We start from the raw sequence: 20,648 nt of genomic DNA, 5'->3' as shown, positions 1-20,648 counted from the left end.
TTCTGAGAATCTATCTTGAACATTTGCGGAGTTTGGTTTGAAACAAATCCGTGACGGATTGACGGACGGGTAGAGGGACGGAGATAATCCGTTTCTATAGCCCACGCATATTCGTTTGGGGGATAATGACCACACATGGCAAATCTCTAATATCATGGCCAATTGTCCAGAAGAATCTGACAATCTTTTGTTTTTATTATAAAATGCAACAGTATCAGAGAGAATATGCTGTAGTGTGGATGATAACATTTAATCGTGGTGTTTATATCTATATAGTCTATTATTGTTTCAAATTATTCGCATTTTTCTGCAAAATTGATAGCTTGCTTGTCTTCGAATAGTCAAAAAGCCCATTCACATGCAGCAGTTTACATGCTTGTGTAAATGTACAGATTGCGATGGGTGTTTAATTTTGTTGAACTGTGCTTGCAGAAGGAGATGGCTACGTATATTATCAGTCTGTGTAATCATGACATAGCATTGTCACTCAAAATATTGTTTAAAAAAAGTAAAATATGTTTATAAAGGAAATGATTTGTCTTCTTCTTTCAGCATCTTTGCCATCACCCAAATCACAATCGTCATTATTTTCAGCATCATAGTCATGATGACAGTTGTTTCACCACGTATCCAATCTCCTTTGATTACAATTTGTGAACTGAAAAGACAAACGAGACAAAAGAAAAGTGATAATAAAACAACAACCTGCGTACTTAAAATGCTTAATTTACAAACTCTTTTCAAAAACCCACGTGAACTCAGTGCAAATTTGCTAATACATATATGTATCAATTTTCACATTTGGAAATACATGCACAATCTGCAGATTTTATTCATGAATGAACAAAATACATAATTCTCATGGCAAGGAAGCGCCTTTTCTCTATAGAAATGTATATTGGAGGATGTAATGTTGATAATTGGGTTATTGGCTCCGCTTCGGTACATTTTTTCAAGTTCTACAATGGGCTCCGCTGCAGTTCATTTTACGTTTAGTTCTATAATGGGCTCCGCTGGAGTTCATTTTACAAAGAGTTGCATAACGTCTTAAAACTATTGTACAACGAAAAACCAAAAAATACCCAGGTTTTATTAACAGCAACAATTCATCCAATATTTCGCCAGCTAAGAGTATTGAACGTTCCCGTCTCGTTATTTAATTTAATTAGTATCAACCGCTTCTCGTAAGGTATCCACTTCTCGTAAGGCTTCGGCGTTTTCACGTATAAACGGTATAGTTTAAACTACTACCAGAAAACATTTTTAAAAAATCGATAACCATGTAAACAGATATGCACATGGCTGTCCGCGACGCAGGGACTACCCTTTTAAATTGTATGATATATTTCAACACATTTGCTGAAGTGGAATTTTAGAAGGTTTTGCTAATAATTCTTCCTCTTTTAAAAGTGTTAATGGTTTTCATATTAAAAACATTCACGCTAGAAAAAAGACGAAGTTAACGAGAATGACTTACACCGAAAGTTACGCATTAGTTGGATTTGCTGATAATGATAAAATAACCTCTTTTAACTGTCATTGTTTTTCTTTTAAAAAAACGTCTTCGTTAGCAGAATCTTCGTTTAGAATTGTGGCAATTGTTTCAACCTTACATATGCATGTTATTTGTTTGTACCAGTGTCATTATTGGTTGTAAAAAAATGGAAAGATTGGGCATAATAAGATGTTTTACTCCATCTTTCTCTTACAAAAAATATGTTAGTGGCTGTTTCAGGGGCTGTATCTAATGGACATGCTTCAATCGCAATATATGATAAAAGTTCTTTGACATATTTAGGACCTGTTTAAAGAAGGGAAAAAATCATTGTCGTTTCCGCTGCCATCATCTTCACCAGGAGTGAGCAAGTCGTAAGATTCCATTTTGCCTCAAATGACCAACCTACTGACGATACATTTTTTCCTGACCGAAAATCGTTTTTGTAAATGCAAGTCAGGCGCTGTCCAAGTTAAGTATACAAGTTCATATTGACAAGATCCAAGCGTTATCACTTTTTTTATAAAACAGTTAAAGTCGTTATCGATATTCGAATGGAGGAATATGAATATTGTCGATTCAGTCACTATTTTATGTCGTCTGGTTTTAAATGCTTCCGATTAAATATGACCTTATAACCAGTATATCCACCTAGATATCATAGACAGAATGGTAAACATTTGCATAAACCAGTTAAAGCCTTTCACATATACCATATTATTGGCTTACCATGAGAGAAAAGGTAATAATTACATTTAGGAAGTCTATTAATGTTTGTTGCATAACTTTTCAACATAGTTAAAGTCATATTAATCATTCTCATTAAGCACGAGGGAACGATGGCGCTTAAACAATCATACTGGTGTACGATATTAATACACTTTAATAAAAAAGGTCAGTTATGATACAGCTGTTATGTACTGTTAGGAAATACATCTAACTAACAGCTGTTACTCACTGATAGGAAATGCATCTAAATTCTAAATAATACAACTGTTACGTGTTAATAGGATATATATCTAAATAATACCGCTGTTACGTATTGATAGGACGTACATCTAAATGATACAGCTGTTATGTACTGTTAGGAAATACATCTAACTGACAGCTGTTACTCACTGATAGGAAATGCATCTAAATTCTAAATAATACAGCTGTTACGTGTTAATAGGATATATATCTAAATAATACAGCTGTTACGTATTGATACGATATACATCTAATGATACAGCTGTTACATGTTGATAGGATATACATCTAAATGATACAGTTGTTACATGTTGATACGATATACATCTAATGATACAGCTGTTTCGTGTTGATAGAATATACATCTAAATGATACAGCTGTTACATGTTGATAGAATATACATCTAAATGATACAGCTGTTACATGTCGATAGGATATACATCTAAATGATACAGCTGTTACATATTGATAGGATATACATCTAAATGATACAGCTGTTACATGTTGATAGGATATACATCTAAATAATACAGCTGTTACGTGTTGATAGAATATACATCTAAATGATACAGCTGTTACATGTCGATAGGATATACATCTAAATGATACAGCTCTTACATGTCGATAGGATATACATCTAAATGATACAGCTGTTACATGTTGATAGGATATACATCTAAATGATATAGTTTATACGTGTTGATAAGATATACAGTTGATATATACACATATATGATAACTCTAAATAATACAGAAGATATGTTCCGATAGGACATACCTCTAAATGATACAGCTGATATGTACTGTAAGGACTACATCTGCAGGATACGTTCCATGTGTACCAGTATGACATTAATCTAAATTATAATGTCGGTATGTACGGATAGGATATACCTCTGTAGGAGCATTCATCTGCAAGACTATTGGTATGTACCGATAGGAGAGATATCTAAATGAAATATTTTGTATGTACCGATAGTAAGCTTTGTTAATCTACTCCAAATTATTAAAATTTGCTGCTAATAAGGGACGAGTGTGAGCAGTCAGTCATTGGCCAATATTCACACCGTCGTTTAACTACTGGCATAAAAAAGTTCCAGGTTTGGTAATTTATGCATGTACTACTTTAAATGGTCTTAAGGCGATCTCAGTCTTACAATAATGCTATGTGTGAATGTTTTACAATCTTGGATGTTTGTTCCGATATACATCATGCAAGAGGACATATGCATGGAAACCATATTCAAACGGATGATGTGTGTACTGAATTTAAAATAAGACAGTTTACAGAGATTGAAATACGAATCAAGGCGAAAAAAACCGAAGTCTGTTCAAGATAAAGAGATTATAAATAGCTGTCAGTGTAATTATTGCGTAGAAATGCACTGATGTCTTGAGTAGATAACCACCATATATTTTAAATTGTGTCTTTTCGATTCTTTTCCTAAAATAAGCTTAAAATAATTATCTGGATTTGTCGTCGATGTTTTATGCCTGTAATTGCACGATGTGGTAGCTACCGACCTGACCTGGAGTATTAAAAACTTTGAACTTTAACACTTTATTTAAGGCATAGACAGCCATACATTAGAGTTGACGTGTCGACATGGGTGTGAGCCCCAGGTGCAACGTGCTAGATTTAATAACAGAAAATGTATTGGCGCAAAATCAATAGTCGACAAACACTAAGAGAGATGTCTACAAAACTGGCACAACTTAAGGCCACTATAAGCGTGAGCTTGATGCGAACTCCTAATATTATTCAAGAAAGGAACTAGCCACATATACACTACCAATGTAAAGTCACTTTTAACAAAACGTGGCTCTCGTTTGTGTTGCCTGAATCAACAGTTGATCTGCGTTTTTAACGGCTTTGCATTGAACTGTGAAAATGAACTAATTTATTCTGAAATACAAACCTGATCAAAACCTTTTTCCAAATAAAGAGAATAGCTTATAAAATGAATTTGAAATGAAAATTAGCCTTATTCAATTTATTTAACTGATATATTGGAATTAAAATTTTTGTTTAAACTTGTACTGCCAACAGCGACGTATTTGACCAAGACAGGCTCTATCGGATAGTTAAAGCCCACACATGTTTATTTTTCTCTAGCAGAGAACTAAGCTATGGATACAGAAGATAGTAACATTATATTAAACTAGCGCACGGTCAAAAAATGCGAGCTTTGTATATTGCCATAGTTTGAGTATTAAACATGTTTGCTGTAGATAGGAAAAGTTTCTTAAATTTTCGAAATTAAATAAAAACTATTTTGATAAAGGGAACAAGTTAAGATCAAAGTAAAAAGGCTGATATATTTAAGGTTATGTATTAAATCAGTATCATTGTATAAAATCATATGCACACACTTAATATAAATATTTCATGCAATTGGTAATTTATTTGGTCAGTATGCGACCACGTTCAGCTGTCATTATTTCTTAATAAACCGTGATAAGTGTTACAACAATGTCGCACGACCGACCAACTGAACTGAAAACAAAGAAAATGGCGGCAAACGTACTGTGTCATACAGACAGGTACCTTTGTGTTTTATGTCCATTTTATTAACATAATAAAAGAAAAACATTAAGTCTGCAAGCTCCAGTTCAAACAGTAAGTTATATCAAACGTACACTGAGTACATAGACTGTAGATTTTACTATGTTACGTGTAAATTGGTACAATTTATTAAAAAAAAGAAGTCAATGACATTCAGTGAAGACTTTCTTACGCAATTTGGCTTTACTGCGACCACAAAAAGATGATTCTTAGCTAAATTCGTGCATACTGTATTCGTGTGTGTGTGTGTGTGTGTGTGTGTGTGTGTGTGAGCGTGCGTGGATGTGTTTGTGTGTGTGTGTGTGCGCGCAAGAGCGCTCTCATGCGCGAGTCGGGTGAGTGCAGTTTGAATTTGTTTGGCTAACAAACTGAAAACAAAACTTCAGCTGCCTTGGTGTGTATGTACATCATGTTATGTTGAAAACTACTAGACCACACTGACAGTCATTCACAATTTTCTCGACAATTTTCCCTGATGCAGTTAAAACACCAAAGCAAACCAATGTGCAGACGGAACTAGTCCTTGTTTACCACTGACAACCTCCTGTTTTTGAATAATAAGACAGCTAATCCATTATGATAAAAGAAAGGCTGGTGTCTACTCAAAGTCTCAAATAATGATCAGTTTTAATATTCTTAAAAAACGTCGTCATTTTAAAAGTTAATTCTTATATCACTATCACTTGGACGATCAAAGACAACTTTTAAGGTCTCCCATCTGTGGTTCTGGCAACATGACACCTTTTAAGGTCTCCCATTTGTGGTTCTGGCAACATGACACCCTTTAAGGTCTCCCATCTGTGGTTCTGGCAACATTCGCTCACTTCAGTGAACACTGATTGGAATATCAGAGAAAATTACAACACACACACACACACACATGCGCACACTATCACTGTCTGCAATATATAGCCTACATAGACATTAGACGCAGAAAACAAACCCATTAAACGTTTAAGTCGTCTTCAGACTTGGTGTGAGACTGGATTGAATAAGAAGTTTATTTTGTTATTCAGGCAGTTAACTCAAAACTTTACAATGTTATTATATATAATTTTTCCTCAACAAAGTAATGTTATGCAGGCTCCAGTTTTACTAAGTATGGTAAAGTGTGAGGGTCGTGTAAGTACTTTATGTAAGCCCTCTTTTTCTTGTTCAAATTAGCTATTCTGTATCCACATCTCTTTTTATACTTTTTCATATCATACTTTTCATTTGGTTTTCCCAAATTTTGCTTCACCAATCCTAACGGCAAAAAATATATCAAGGTTTCGCTTTGCAGGTGGATTGACATGAATCGAACACACCCTGTCTTTTCACCAATATAGCTTTATTGCGCCTTTGCTTCGTGTTATATTAGACGGTATGAACATTATGTGTGCTATAAATAGTTTAAACATGGAATATTTGAATATTTTGAGAAATTTGACCTGAGTTGTATGTTTCAAGAATAGTTGTTTATGTGTGAATTGCATAAACTGTTGCCTTTGTACATCTACTATCAAGCATAAAAAAATGGAAGAAATAATTAATAATTTTACTTCTTCTCTCTACCAATCAATTCATGCGAAGGAGAAAACTTTCAGATGCGAAAACTTTGGAAATATTGGTCAATGTTCGTCAGCATGATATGAGTTTTCTTCGGCTGAAATAATCTGAGTTAGGCACTGTCATATGTCGTGTTGACGGTATAGTCGAGCCTGAAATTATGTCATAAAATAAGGAACATACATGAACAGAATCTATCGAGCTGAAACCTAAATCACAAAAGACGGAAGTGGGGAACCGAAAATTGAATTAATTCGCAGCATTCCAGGCTAAATAACTGAGGGTATGAATGCCATTATAGGAATAAGTTAACCATTTCTTCCAGGGATAGCTAAAATCCATGACTGAGCTATTAACAACATCATTTACACAGCAGTACACCGGATGAAATCAGGCGACGATTCCAACTCAAAACCAAACGATTATTGACAGATTAATCATATTAAGATTGAAACCTGGCTCTAATAAGGCCAACCAATCTACTCAAAGGTTATGGATTCATTACAGTAACAGACTTAACACCAACAGCAATTTAGCTCTATAGAAGACTCCTGTAGTAACGTCGTATGGTGCCAAGTGAAGAGCACGGGCTGATGAATCTGATTCAGAAGAGGTGAGCGCCGTTTGTTTTCCTTGTAAGAAAAATAAGCATCATCAGTGAATTCAGAAACGATGTCAGTGAAACTTTAATACCATTCTGTAGTAACCCCATTTTTACGCATTGAACTATATAACTAAACATCGAGAGACTATCTTTTACTGATCAATGTATGTATTTATATTCTTTTTCTAACCGAATCATTTAATCGTACTTAGGTGCTGAGATGTGGGTAACAACAGCCTTCACCAGGTAATATATTGTTCAGTATATACCTTTTTCTTCATGTAATGGCGTTAAATTTAAAGTTATTAAACTGAGAAGCGGTATAGGCCCTAAGTTTGAATATTCATTAACTCAAAGCAAATTGATGTGATGTTGATATTCCCTTTCTTTCTTCCCTTTCATCGTGTATTCGTGTTTTTTTAATAATAAAACAAATTAAAAAACATATTATCATTTTTATAATAGATTCAGACTACAATCTATTTTATGACACAATACATGACAATAGCACATTTAATACACTTTTTCCACGATCTGATACATTCTAATTCACTAATGGAATATTAAGATTTCGGAATTAAGAGGCAAAGTCAATATCAATAATCGATACAAATCAAATTTATTGGAACGCTATATTGCTTTGAAAACGATATAAAAACGCTTTCTCACATTGGAACAAGTTTGTACTGTGTCCAAGTGGAATGATAAGGTCTTACTGGACAGTTTTTTAGGTGATTTGTTTCCATTGGACTAAGACAGATTGCAGAGAAATGAGAATATTTCTACATTAAAGAAAAGGGTAAAAACAACCACGAATTTAGCAGAACACATGATTGACGGATATTAAGCAAGGCATTTTCAAACTTACCTTAAAAGTCAATGGGTATCAAATAACGAAACTAAGGAAGGAAAATATTAATTAAGAGGTTGTGAAAACACGAAACCATAAGAAGGCAAAATTCAGTAATTCAGTTTCAACTAAATATCCAGATTTTACTTCAATTTCGTGAAGTATTCACACTTTTCTATAGTTTCTTGCATATATATATACAGATACATATATACGATAATAAACATGTGGCAGATAACAACACTCACGAATTTTAGATACCTAATTTTGAGGTTCTTGACTGGTCGAAGTGGACAAGAACTTATACTCCATTGTTTTCCTACAATGATCTGAAGCAGGAGAATACGAAGCCTGTATAGATAACATTCACCTGTCATGTGATTCCTTTAATTTTGTTTCAATGTAGGACTAGGTCTCGTAGTGACTGGTAAAGTTACCAGTTGCCAACGCAAGTTTTTATCTTTTAATTATTAAAATAAATTTTAAGTTTCTCAATTATTTGTTTTCACAAGCCTATTTATGGAACAGCAAAAGACCAATTGCCTTATATAATGGTCATAATAAAATAGCATTGACTATTAAGATTATAATATTATCACGAATATTATTTAAGGAAATTTGAGCTTATTGCAAAAATAATGGTTTGGGGGGTCTCGCTGATCAGAGTCTCTTACACAAGGTTTACTTTTAAATATTGGGTTGTGTTTGTTATTTCCGTTAAGTTTTTTCTTCTTCAGAGAACGATTTTGAAGAGGACCACATATTTGGTCATATAATTGTCGGTCTTCTTCTCCAATTAAAAATCAGCTGGGGTATTGAAAAATAATGCGACTTGGGATAATGAGAGGAAATGTTAAAATTCTCTGAGAGAAAAACCTGAAGCATTGATCTTAAGAGTAAATGGGGGGATGAAAAGTAGAGGGGGAGTGAAGTAGTAAATTCTTTTGTAACCTTGAGAAAAAGCATTACACTGAACTATTCAAATCGAAGCTTATCATTGATGATGTAAGTGAGCAAGCAGATCTGAATAGCATTTTAAATTAACACAAATCCTTCTGCAAAACTCTTTGCACAGCTGGAAATCCCTAAGGTAATAACTTTTATTTGAATACCTTTATATGACCCTACAGATCCACTATTCGCAATCTGTCTGCACGCGAGAAAGAATCACTCGAATTACCTTTCCCATTATTGGAATGTGCGAACTGAAAACACAAAGACTATCAAGACACCTGGCCTTCTGATCCTATATATTTTTCTGGATCGACCTAGGTAATATTTGGGCAAAACTCTAAATAATGCATATAAAAACAATACTTTATTGGTTGCATATAATCAGTAAGTTATCACCTGTATTTACAGAGAAGGAATTCAAAATTTACCGTCATTATTGTCGACCCAGCTCTATCTTGAATATGGATCTAAAAATTGCAACCGTCACAGAATAAAGGAGATACTACCACAAATTAAAAGTGAAACACAATACAATATTTGGAAGTATTCAATAGCTGCATTACATATCAGACGGAAAGAACCAAATTCCAAAAGGCACAAAAAATTGGATTCCCTATCACATTCTCGCAAATCATAGATAATAACAACCCAACATAAACATAACTTACCAAAACATCTTAGATTTCCTACAAGAAACCGGGCTCAAAGAAAAAATATAACATTCTACCCTGTCAGACATTAACCAAACTAGCCAAAATAAATAAACTAGCTGAGGAACGGGTATCTTTGATAGTCTTAAATGACATGTTAACACAGCAAAGATACCTGCCTCTAAATATGTAAAATACCAAATAGAAATAAAATCTGTGCTTAAAAATCAAAGCCCGTAACAATTCCTCTCCATATCTTGACCGCGCCATTGTCAGAAAGATCAGTGCGAACTTGAAGGAAACAAATTGGCCTACATTGACAGTACCGATGTTTTGGGCGGCTGCATCGATCCCTGGCTAACAGATAAAGAGCGGGCTAAAGCTGCATATCAGGGTGTGCAAAATGCCAATACGGCCATTTACGTTTGGGCGGTCGCAATATTGCAAATGCTACTCAGCCCGATGCGTCTCCTAATAACGGTGCGAGCTCTGTCTGTAGTATGCCGTTGTGACCCACACCAAATTCGCTTGCACGATCAGTCAGCAGTACATAGGGAACAGTATACTTGCGATAGCACATGATTTGAGTAAACAAGATCCAAAACAAGGTCTATGACGAGGCAGTCCATATATCGGCAGTAGGAAATTACACTAAAAATAATCGAGAACGAGTCTATCAAGGATACAAAGTTACCGTCTATCAATGTTGGTGCCTTTTACCAAACCCCGTTTGCCCTTGTCCTCGATAAGAGGTCAAGGAAACACTACACTCTCCACGGGTCATGAAGACGCATTGAAAACGCAAGCGAAGCTGTAACGCTGGAAAAAGAAAAGACGACACAAATTGTATGTATTTTAAACATGTACATCATCGTGGAAGCTCAGTTCAACAAATAAAATTACCTCTTGGTCCAATACATTTACTAGCCAGTCGAAACGGCAAGAGGAACGCATTTGAAGTCCTACCACTGCAATCTTTGATAATGTACTGCCACATTGTACCTCGGCTTTGTTAAGAGAGTGTCTACCCGAGAACTCCTTGAAACAGCATTTAAGTACCACTTTGATTTTATTGTACACATTAATTGTAAGCCACTTTCTGCCTATATATAACCGAAAACGTTTTGCGAGCTACACTGAAAAGGATACAAACATCCAGTTTTAGAAATAAGGTTATTCATATTTCCTCCACATATGAACTTTAAGAATATAAAGAAGTGAAAGTGTTGAATAGACACTGAAATTGCGGATGATGGACTGGTTGATAGTATTTTTTTCTACCTTTAATACATGTTTATAAATTTGACTTGAAACCATTCTAATCTGCCAGTGTTACTTTCGGACCAGTTCAACACTTATACTTCCACGGACCTTACGTCTCATATTCTTGCAGAATATTTTGCCCTATAGATTGTCGAAATCATAGGCTATGGTGGCTGCGCATAACTACACGAACACCTTTACTAGATCCCATATTGCTACTCTTCAGACGTATTCGAAATTCATCTAAAAATGAGAAAAACAGAATCACACCAAGTGTGGTGGTTCAGATGCTCTTTATTGTAACGTCATTGTTATGTTGTGACATCTGCCTACGTGCTGTATTGTTACATCAAATGCCCTGTGCTCCATTACTGCAAATTAAGACTATCGGGATTTTTACTTCTACGTAATGTAACGCATCATCACGTTCAGCTCAAAGCTCAAATTGCGGTGTTATTCTGCCAATTAAAGGTAGCCAAGCAAATATTTGTTAAGAAAGATAACATTTGCCTGCAAAGATAGATTTGAACGCTCTTACTCTGAACTCATGGTGATTAAATTAAATATAAGACGCTTCAACGGTTTGTCATGTTTGTTTATTGTTGTTCATCTTACTTATTATATTAGCAAAACTGATTGAATACGATGCACTTTGACAAAGATACCTACGTTTCGAAACGTTTTAAAGTTTTCAAATCGATGTTAAAGAAGAGGATGAACCGAGATCAGTCGAATAAAAAATGTATAAGCTCATGGCGAAGATTGACATTATCAAGTGACTTCACTGAGATAACGTTTCTCTCACCTTACGTTCATATTTGGGATAAATGAACTAGTGAGAACTGATGAAACTTCAGATGTACTAGGTCTGTATTTTATATGTTGACTTAAAAATTGGTCTGTATTTTATATGTTGACTTAAAATTAGGTACACATTACACTTTTAATCAACATTTTAAACCAACTGAACTTTGACATAACATTTATAAACACAATCTTACATTTATATTCGTTGATATGAACTCCTCACCTGTATAACTGTTGCACTTTTGTGCAGCTTTTGTTTCATTGGTTCTATTAAATTATAGGTCTTTTAATTTTAAATTAAGCGCTAAGTTAGGAATTGAAAACGCATAGGTTTGTAAAGATTTTCTTCAGCTGGTATCATCATCTTCAGCAGGAGCAGCAGCATCACTGAACGATACTGTTATTGAAGAATGTTATTACTTGAACCCAATCAAAATTATTTGTGTTCATAACAATGTTAGACTTGATGAAAAGGAAGTAGATAGGAAAGGTATGTACTTTTGTCTTTTCTTTTTCGTATTTGGATCACCCCCTACAATGTTTGTATTCACAATGCATAAATAGATGTTATCCTAAAACCTTCAATCCTTTCAATGTTGTCAAAGGGAAAATCTTGCACAAACAATAAAGTGTAGCATGTGAGGTGTGTAATGGCGCATCAGCACACTCCTGGCTATACAGTGTCAAGATAAAGTATGTCGGTACAGCTATACAAATTATATATTGCTAAAAGTAGTCTGAAAAGTTTTAAACACGTTCTTTTTCAACCTTTTTAATTAAAAGTATAATTTTAAAAATTTAAAAATCCTTTCTTTTTAATTTAAAAATAATTTAATTGCACTTTTTAACAGTGTAAGAGCCTTTTCAAATGCACTTAGGGATAACACGATACTTATAAGAAAATTCACTTACATATTTTTACAGCATTTAGGTTTTTGAAAACAAATGATTTAAATGGTGAAAAATACATTATTTTGTTTTTTTCGCATGATTATTTTAATATAAGGTTTTTATAAATGTTATTAAAGGCATTATAGAGGGCTTAAAAATTAAACGGATACAGCAAGACTGTAGGTCGATATAATTTTTAATAATAATAACAATAACAAACGGCTAGCTTCAAAATACTGACACAATAATTTGTTAGTCCAAAAAAATATCAAATAGAGCCTGAACGGAAACAATCAATTCTGTCACAATATCCGGGAAGCTGAACGATATCATGAACCGTAACTCAAATATTTACAAGAAGAGAACAGGTTAATGAAAAAAATCCAGTCTGTGCCAATCAAAAATATGTATATGTCATTTATCTGTCCAGAGAAGTCATACTATTTTCCATTAAACCCCAGAGTTTTAATCGGCTTTAGCAAATATTCGCATGGCCAAATTAATCAGTGCTCAGTTACATTTACAAAGTTAATCAGAAATAGGAAACACCAATCTTAATTTCACCTCTCTGATTCAACAGAAAGAATTCATCATAAAGTATATGTCTTGCAATGAACCTCATATCATTAACTGCTAACATGACGTTGACTTGCCATAGATGGTAAGTAAAGAGTCAGCTTTTACTTACTTAGTTTCAGATAGTTTAAGATAGTGAATTTTAGTAGATTCCAAATGCCCAGCGTATTGCATCGCGATTAACCAGTGGCCGGAGTCGCAGTAGACTCTAGTCCTATTTTGCTACGTAAAGTATTCTCTTTTAAATGGTGAGTTAAAGATTGTGCGTTTTTCTTTATCTTCGTCAGAAAACGTAAGGATATGTTTCCTTTTCAAATTTAAAAAAATAATTTCTAATAAAAAATAATATATATATATATATATATATATATATATATATATATATATATATATATATATATATATATATAGTGTGTGGTTTTTTATTTTATTAGGTTTTGATAACTATTACTAAAGGTATTATAACAAGTTTAATTTAAACCATTGACAATTTAGAGGTATTGATGACTTATCGAGTAATATTTTTTAAAGACAGCAGGAACTATCACAGTACCTGTTTTAGTGTGTTGTTATAATAAATTATTTGATTTTTGATACTTTACGAAATGCTGAACCGCAGCAGTTATCGCGCTCATTCACATATAAAAAGAGTATACATATGCCATAAAATTCTACAGGGATTGACCTTTTACTAAATATTTACTTCTATTTTAAATGAAAAATTTGTTCAATTGATCCATGCAAACGATTTGCGCAAAACCCAGGCAGATTTTAGAACTGAATAGTCTATCGTGACAACATTGTTATCACAATCGCCTTGCCCTTTAAGGCTTTTCGGAAATAAAGAGGTATATATTCGCTTTGTTCATGATGAATAATGCATTTGAAAGTATTGATCGGAACGTACCTTAAAATGAAGTATTTGACGAAAATATTGGGAGTAATCTCATAATCTGACAGGCATATATGCAAATATAAAAGCTTGCGTGACGACGTGTAAACTCATCAAAGAAGCAATTAACATTCTTGGTCCTACTTAGGCTAGCTTGTGTTTATCAATAAGTTTATTTTTATGTGTGTTTTCAAATGATTTAAAGACACATATTTCTGACCAAATTTTGGGTTGTAACTTTTATTTGCATTGCTATACGCAGATGACTTGGTTGTCTTTGCCTAAATTGCATTTCAAAAAATTCGAAACAAATGAAAAGAATACCGCAAGATCTGAAAACAAAATATAAACCTAGAGAAGACTAAAATCAAAGATTTTCGGAAAAAGAGATATTTGAGAGGATTTCAAGATTGCGGTTTTTTTTTTGCCATAGCCTTATAGTTACGCCACGTCATGCGTATATCTGTGGTGTATTCTATTCTTAGACCTTATGGTATATGTTGAGCTCTACGGTTCCGTTCTTTGCATATGAATTATGTTTTAAAGATAAGGAATTTCCCATGTTATCCAGGCTATTTCAATCGAAGACATTGTCTATCTTAGGTAATGTTAAAATATTCTTTAATTCCCTTTTTTTTGATGTAAGATTGATAGGTATAATTTGGGTTAAAGCTTTTCCTACCTATAAAAAGAAACGCTAGCCCTGCTTGATCATTTTCACTGCCTGGGCTTCACATGTACATTTGTTAGATAAAGGAGCCAAAAACGTTTTCGCTTGTTATATAATTTGTAATTTGGACTATAGGAATAACAATCTCCATCAGCTGTGTACCTAGATCAATCACGATTTCCACGACTACAACATGTAAAAGAATGTTCAGCCACAGTGCTTAAAGGTATGTTAATATTCTCTCCATTGTGCAGTTACAGATGCCAATATTTACCTTGCACTTTTCAGTCTGTCAGAAGTATGTAAAATCTGCAGCGCAACCATATGTGTCAAAATAATTAGGCTCCAGATGCAGATGCAGCAAAGATAATAGTTATGGTATAAAGACTAGGTACGCCATTTTTTATAAACTGTTTTCAAAAACTCTATTCCAAATATCTAATATGTTAGGTGATTCGCCTCTGGCGGAGTGCACTAAAAATTACAGCAATAAAGGCGGAGATTATTCCGATTGTCTCCTTCCGCCGCCATATTATTCCATATGAACGAAAATTAATATAGTTCTTAATGGAGACGAATTACTTCCGAGGTTTCTTTCCGACTTGACGGAAAAGACCGACCATGTCCCGGCTGCTGATTGGTAAAACGCAGGCAGAAAAAGTTTTATGTCGTATAGACGTTCATGATTTGTAAGAACAGACACAGACTGTTTGATAACTTGAAGTGTAGTTTTGTTGCTGCATTAGCAATTATAGGATCTGGTAGCCTCGACCGATCCATATATTGGTTGAAGCTATGCTATCGTAGCCAATTGTTATTGCGTGGACCTTGATCTGCCAAACAAGTTTCCATAAAGTTATTTTAATTTGTTGTTTTTTTCTTCTCATTCAGATAAGCATTATAGTGTTCACATTTCTTTTCTGAATAATAGAGCGTCTGCGTCGGATGCGGGAGGTCGCGGTTTCGAACCCTGGCCGAGATATATCAAAGACTTATAAAAATGATACTAACAGCTGCCTCGCTAGGCGCTCAGCATTAAGAGGTTAGTGTTAGGACTGGTCGGCCTGATGTCAGGATAATGTCACTGTGATGAACTTGATGCTACATGTCTGCGGCATGATGTCTCAGTGCTAGACATCACTATAAACTGCCACACAGCAGACATCGTAGCGATATGACTGAAAAATTGTTAAAGCTACGCTAAATATCCAAATCACACACACACACACACACACACACACACACACACACACACATTTCTGCGGTATCTGTAGACATCGGGAACACAAGTATCTAGCAGAATGGAAGCTAGCTTTGACCCTAGCTCTTAACTAAAATTTTGAAGCATTAGCTACCATTCCCTTTGAGGCATACTGACCACATTCTATTAAAAATGCACTGTCTTTATCTCTGTGTTATAAATTAAATAGAAGGGAATTATTTAAGAAAGAAAATATTTACATTGATTATCTAAAAAGGCGGAATACTGCTAAGTAGAAAACATGAAAATTTCTTTGCTCCTTATGTTTGGTTAGTGACGTTCCATTTCTGCCGGTTTGAGGGAGGTTATAGTTTTTACTGTTTTACTTCCTATTTGCAGAAGAGAAACAAAAGTGAAACAAACAAGGCACTGATAACTCTCGTAAAATGGTTATGACGGAGTTAAACGGCAATAACGAGCCGTGCAAAGAAACAATAAACTCCAGAAAAGACTTGCAGAGGCATTGCTTCAGCAAAACACCAAATACTGAGAACGACACACACAAACGCACAGACAGACAGACAGACAGACAGACACACAATGAAACCCATATAAAATTGGCCAAGTTGGGTTGAAACTTTTCATATATACTACTATAGCTGCCGTCATGGTTACAATTTTGGCAAAACAAAAACGTCATCGGTAGTTTTTACCATGGAAACCATTCGATACATTTAGTGACCACCGGTACTCTAATGAAAACAAAAACAAATTTCTTTACTGCATTCATAAATAAAGATATATTGAAAGATATTTGGTTACTGTGTAACACGCAATCGAAATATAGGATGTATGCGCACATCGATTCTCAAGCCATCCGATGGGAAAATGGAAACCAGCCTGGAAACGGGTGAAAGTAAAATAGAGTATACTGTATATGGGTTTGGCTGGTCAGGATTGGTTCATAATGTAAGTTATGTTTTAGGAAAAAGAATCTTTTGAGAGCTTGCCCTATTTGTAAATGAAAACAATTGAGACATCGTTTTACTGATGGGATTTCAGTCCTTTAACAGTCTTGAGTTTGGAACTATCGTTACTGAAATTAGCACCTGACTCTTTGGTGTGGAATTGAAAGCACGTGTTTACACATGTATGTCCAGAAAATGCCGCGGTTCATATCATTTTCTCTACAAAGAAGCTGACCTCCAGGTTCCGTCTATACTGATAAATATAGGTTTGATCGTGAGCACTCAGAAATTAAAAGTTATTGAATTTTTAATATCATGGTGTTTGCATATGTTTACTATGGGAACTGAGTTAGTACCGTGAGTCCTATAGACAGCTACATCAATACAGTGACTCCACATATGCAGGTGCAATTACCTTTACTATAAATGTAGTCATATAGTTATATTTGTGAATAACAAAGTATAATTAATACCTTTTGTAAACCACATAGTGACTTTCAGTGTTATATTAAACACATATTCAGATACATCAACTGCTTCCAAAAAAGGGGGAGTGGTGCAGTGTGTAGAGAGTGTAGATTTTTCTATGTTAGGTGGAGTGTTTTGCACATTCGTTATATCTATGCAATTACTTATATAAAGTTTATACAATTTACCATTTACAGTAGAATATGTTGAGCAATATGATATGTACTAGTTGTGTTTTGAAAAATAAATCTTCAGATATGATCACTTATATATCTTCCACTATGCTTAATGGTGATGACCTCTCATGACTTTGCATCCCACTAATTTCTTTCAGTGAATGTTTTGAAACTTCATATTTTGTATTTTAGTGGACTTTTATATCTACCTTACTTTAGTTTAAAATTATATATGTTCATGAATAATTTTATGAAATTTCTGAGATTTAAATCTCCTTTTCTGTAATAATACATGTACATATAACTGGTCACCTTGAGCTTTTACTCATTCATTACATATATGACATGGATGGCAATGTGTTTTAGCATTAAATTGAAGAGAGATAAATGGTGATATTAGAAAAGGTGACTCTTATTAGACAGCTTTATTTTAATATTGTTTTCTGATTTTCTTAAATAAAGCTCAAATATTTAAATGCTGCCTGAAATGCACCATTGCTATATTGGTGAACATGAAATTTGCAATATAATTTGATATTCACTAATTTAATCTTTGACAAGCAGAACTATGCACATTGCTTACTTATGTATTGAACTACTACTATTCCTAGGTCTGTCAAGAAAATCAACGGTGAATATAGGACACACGGTACTAATTGCATGGAAAAATGGGAACATGCCTGGAAATGGGTGAACATAAAATAGAGTACATATGAGTTATACTGATACATATAGGTTTGATCATGAGCACTCAGAAATTTAAAGTTATTGAATTGTTAATATCATGGTGTTTGCATAGGTTTACTGTTTGAACTGAATTAGTACCGTGAGTCCTTAATGTCGTAGTTCTCGAGAGAATCCGTCTCTCATCGATGTCACAACCACGTTTGTTTACACAGATCTGCATTGAGTCAGGCAGACAGAACCATTTGTCGAAATTCCGAATAGTATCACTTGTGAAATGAAACAAAGGTACATACCATAAAAAATGCATTGTACTAATTTTTTTTTTCCAGTCAGTAAGTCCTCGCGAAAACAATCCTTATCAGCCATAGTCAGCATCCACGCTGGTACACAACATGTGTTAGCCACGTGACTAGCAGCTGATAGTACATCAGTAACTTGCTTGAGAAAGATGTACAACTTATAAAGTTTTATGTAGATCTCTAGTTACTGATATTCTGTGGTGGTTCTTTACTTATTCTAATTTGTGGTAAATTAAATGAAATATAATTTTATGATATATTTCACAATCAAATCAGTATCATATATATATATATATATATATATATATATATATATATATATATATATATATATATATATCTTACGGCTTCTTAAAATTTTAATTGGACGTTCAATCTGACAAATAAGCAATTTTACGTTAACAGTAAAAGTTCCCATTTTATTTTAACCAATTTATTACTTATGAATTGCTTTGATAATAGTAACAATTACAATAAGTGAAAATAAATCCTCCTGCAACAGTATATCTTCTGTCTACGATTATTTACGCTTTAGGGACAGAAGTTATGAAGGATGCAAACCAGTTTTAAAGTTCCAAAAACAGCACATTCAAAGATTGAGGTCCTGTATATTCACTATGCCTGTTAATTATTGGAAAACAGTGATACACTAATCCTGTTTGTTATCATAAGTACACATTTTTATCATTATACGAACATTACTTTCCCCAATTTGATTAATTTAAGTTTTTGTGGAAAAGTGTGTAAAAAAATGAACCTTATGATAACAATAAGAAAAACTTTAGGAATGCTAAATCAATTTTTTTTCCTGTAATGTTTCCTATAGACGTTAGTTGCCTATGCGTTATTGATGTTGTGCAATACATTATTTTCTCTGGAGTATTCCTATAATGTTGCTGCAGGAAAAACGAACTTCTGTGATGTTCATCAAAATATTCGACGCAGTACACGATCTTTACTACAAGGGTCTCTCTATGTTAAAGCTCGCTAAACAGATTATAGGGGAATGTACGAGTAATTTGTTATTCATACCTAGCTAACAAAACTAACGTTTCTAAAGTGATGAGAGATCCAACTATGAAAGAGGTATGTTTATGAAAAGGTGAAAATGCGTAAGTCGTCAAAACCAAGGAGTCTAGGATATGTTGTCTCCATAATCAAAGGGTTTTAAATTAGTGTAAAAATTTTATTATACGTCATTCATACTACGTCCAAAAGATTCACAATGTGACGCCACAATAAGTACATTTACAACGTGTATTTGACCATAAAGACATGTGGGCTCAGTCAATGCCATTTTCACATTATATGACTGAAATAAACTGACTTGTTGTTAATAAAGTCTATTGGATCTCTGTGTCCGTTTGTTTGAAATACACGATAGTTGTTCTTTACTTACCGGGCTCTCAGAAACGTGGAAAATTTTCAGATCGTTTGCGGACAATGAATGAAATTAATGTGAAATAATAATAATAATAATAATAATAATAATAATGAGGACATTGTATAGTGCCTAATCTTTAGAAGCTCTAAGCGTTTTACAACATTAGACAACACCTATAAGATAAAAAAATATAATGATATTATTACAAAAACAAACACCATGAAATTAGAAAACATTAAAAAAAAACGTGCTGAGAATATTTAAGGTAGGAAACATTATTAGGTCTTTAAGTGTGTTCTTGCAGTCGAAATAAGTGTCTTTTGAGAGCACTCTTGAATGTGATCACTGTGTCTTTGTGTCTATGTTCAGTGGGCAATTCATTCCACGTTGCTGGGCCCTGGTATGCAAACGAACGCTGTACATATGACTTTGTTTTCATAGTGGGAATAATGCGTTTACAATTGTCAGAAGAGGATCATAAGTATCTTGCTGGTGTGTACACATGGGTGAGGTCGGATAGGTATGTTGGACTAGAAACCGACACTGAAACGTAGCACAGAGAACAAATTTTGTGTTTGATTCTAGATCGAATGGATAGCCAGTGTAGGGTACAGAGCAGCGGTGAGGTGTGCTCTGATCGTGGTACTCTAAGTATGATCAGAGCAGCTGTGTTTTAAACCTTTTGAAGTTTCTGGAGCAGATATTGAGATGAACCATACAGAACTGAGT

At 34.0% G+C, this 20,648-nt stretch overlaps 1 long non-coding RNA gene across 1 annotated transcript; it reads right to left on the bottom strand.

Annotated features, from left to right (window-relative positions):
* Positions 1-206: 206 nt before the first annotated feature.
* Positions 207-18,613, bottom strand: LOC149803732 (uncharacterized). The gene is made up of 3 exons (XR_016419978.1): positions 18,530-18,613; positions 10,332-10,456; positions 207-658 (listed from the first exon to the last, which is right to left on the bottom strand). It is a non-coding gene; the product is annotated as an uncharacterized LOC149803732 (long non-coding RNA).
* Between the last annotated feature and the right edge of the window lie 2,035 nt (positions 18,614-20,648).

Source organism: Sinohyriopsis cumingii, chromosome 3 (genome assembly GCF_028554795.1).
Source record: "Sinohyriopsis cumingii isolate HCF-2022 chromosome 3, ASM2855479v2, whole genome shotgun sequence".
Classification (NCBI taxonomy): Eukaryota; Metazoa; Mollusca; class Bivalvia; order Unionida; family Unionidae; genus Sinohyriopsis; species Sinohyriopsis cumingii.
This window is presented reverse-complemented; position numbering and strand designations above follow the sequence as displayed.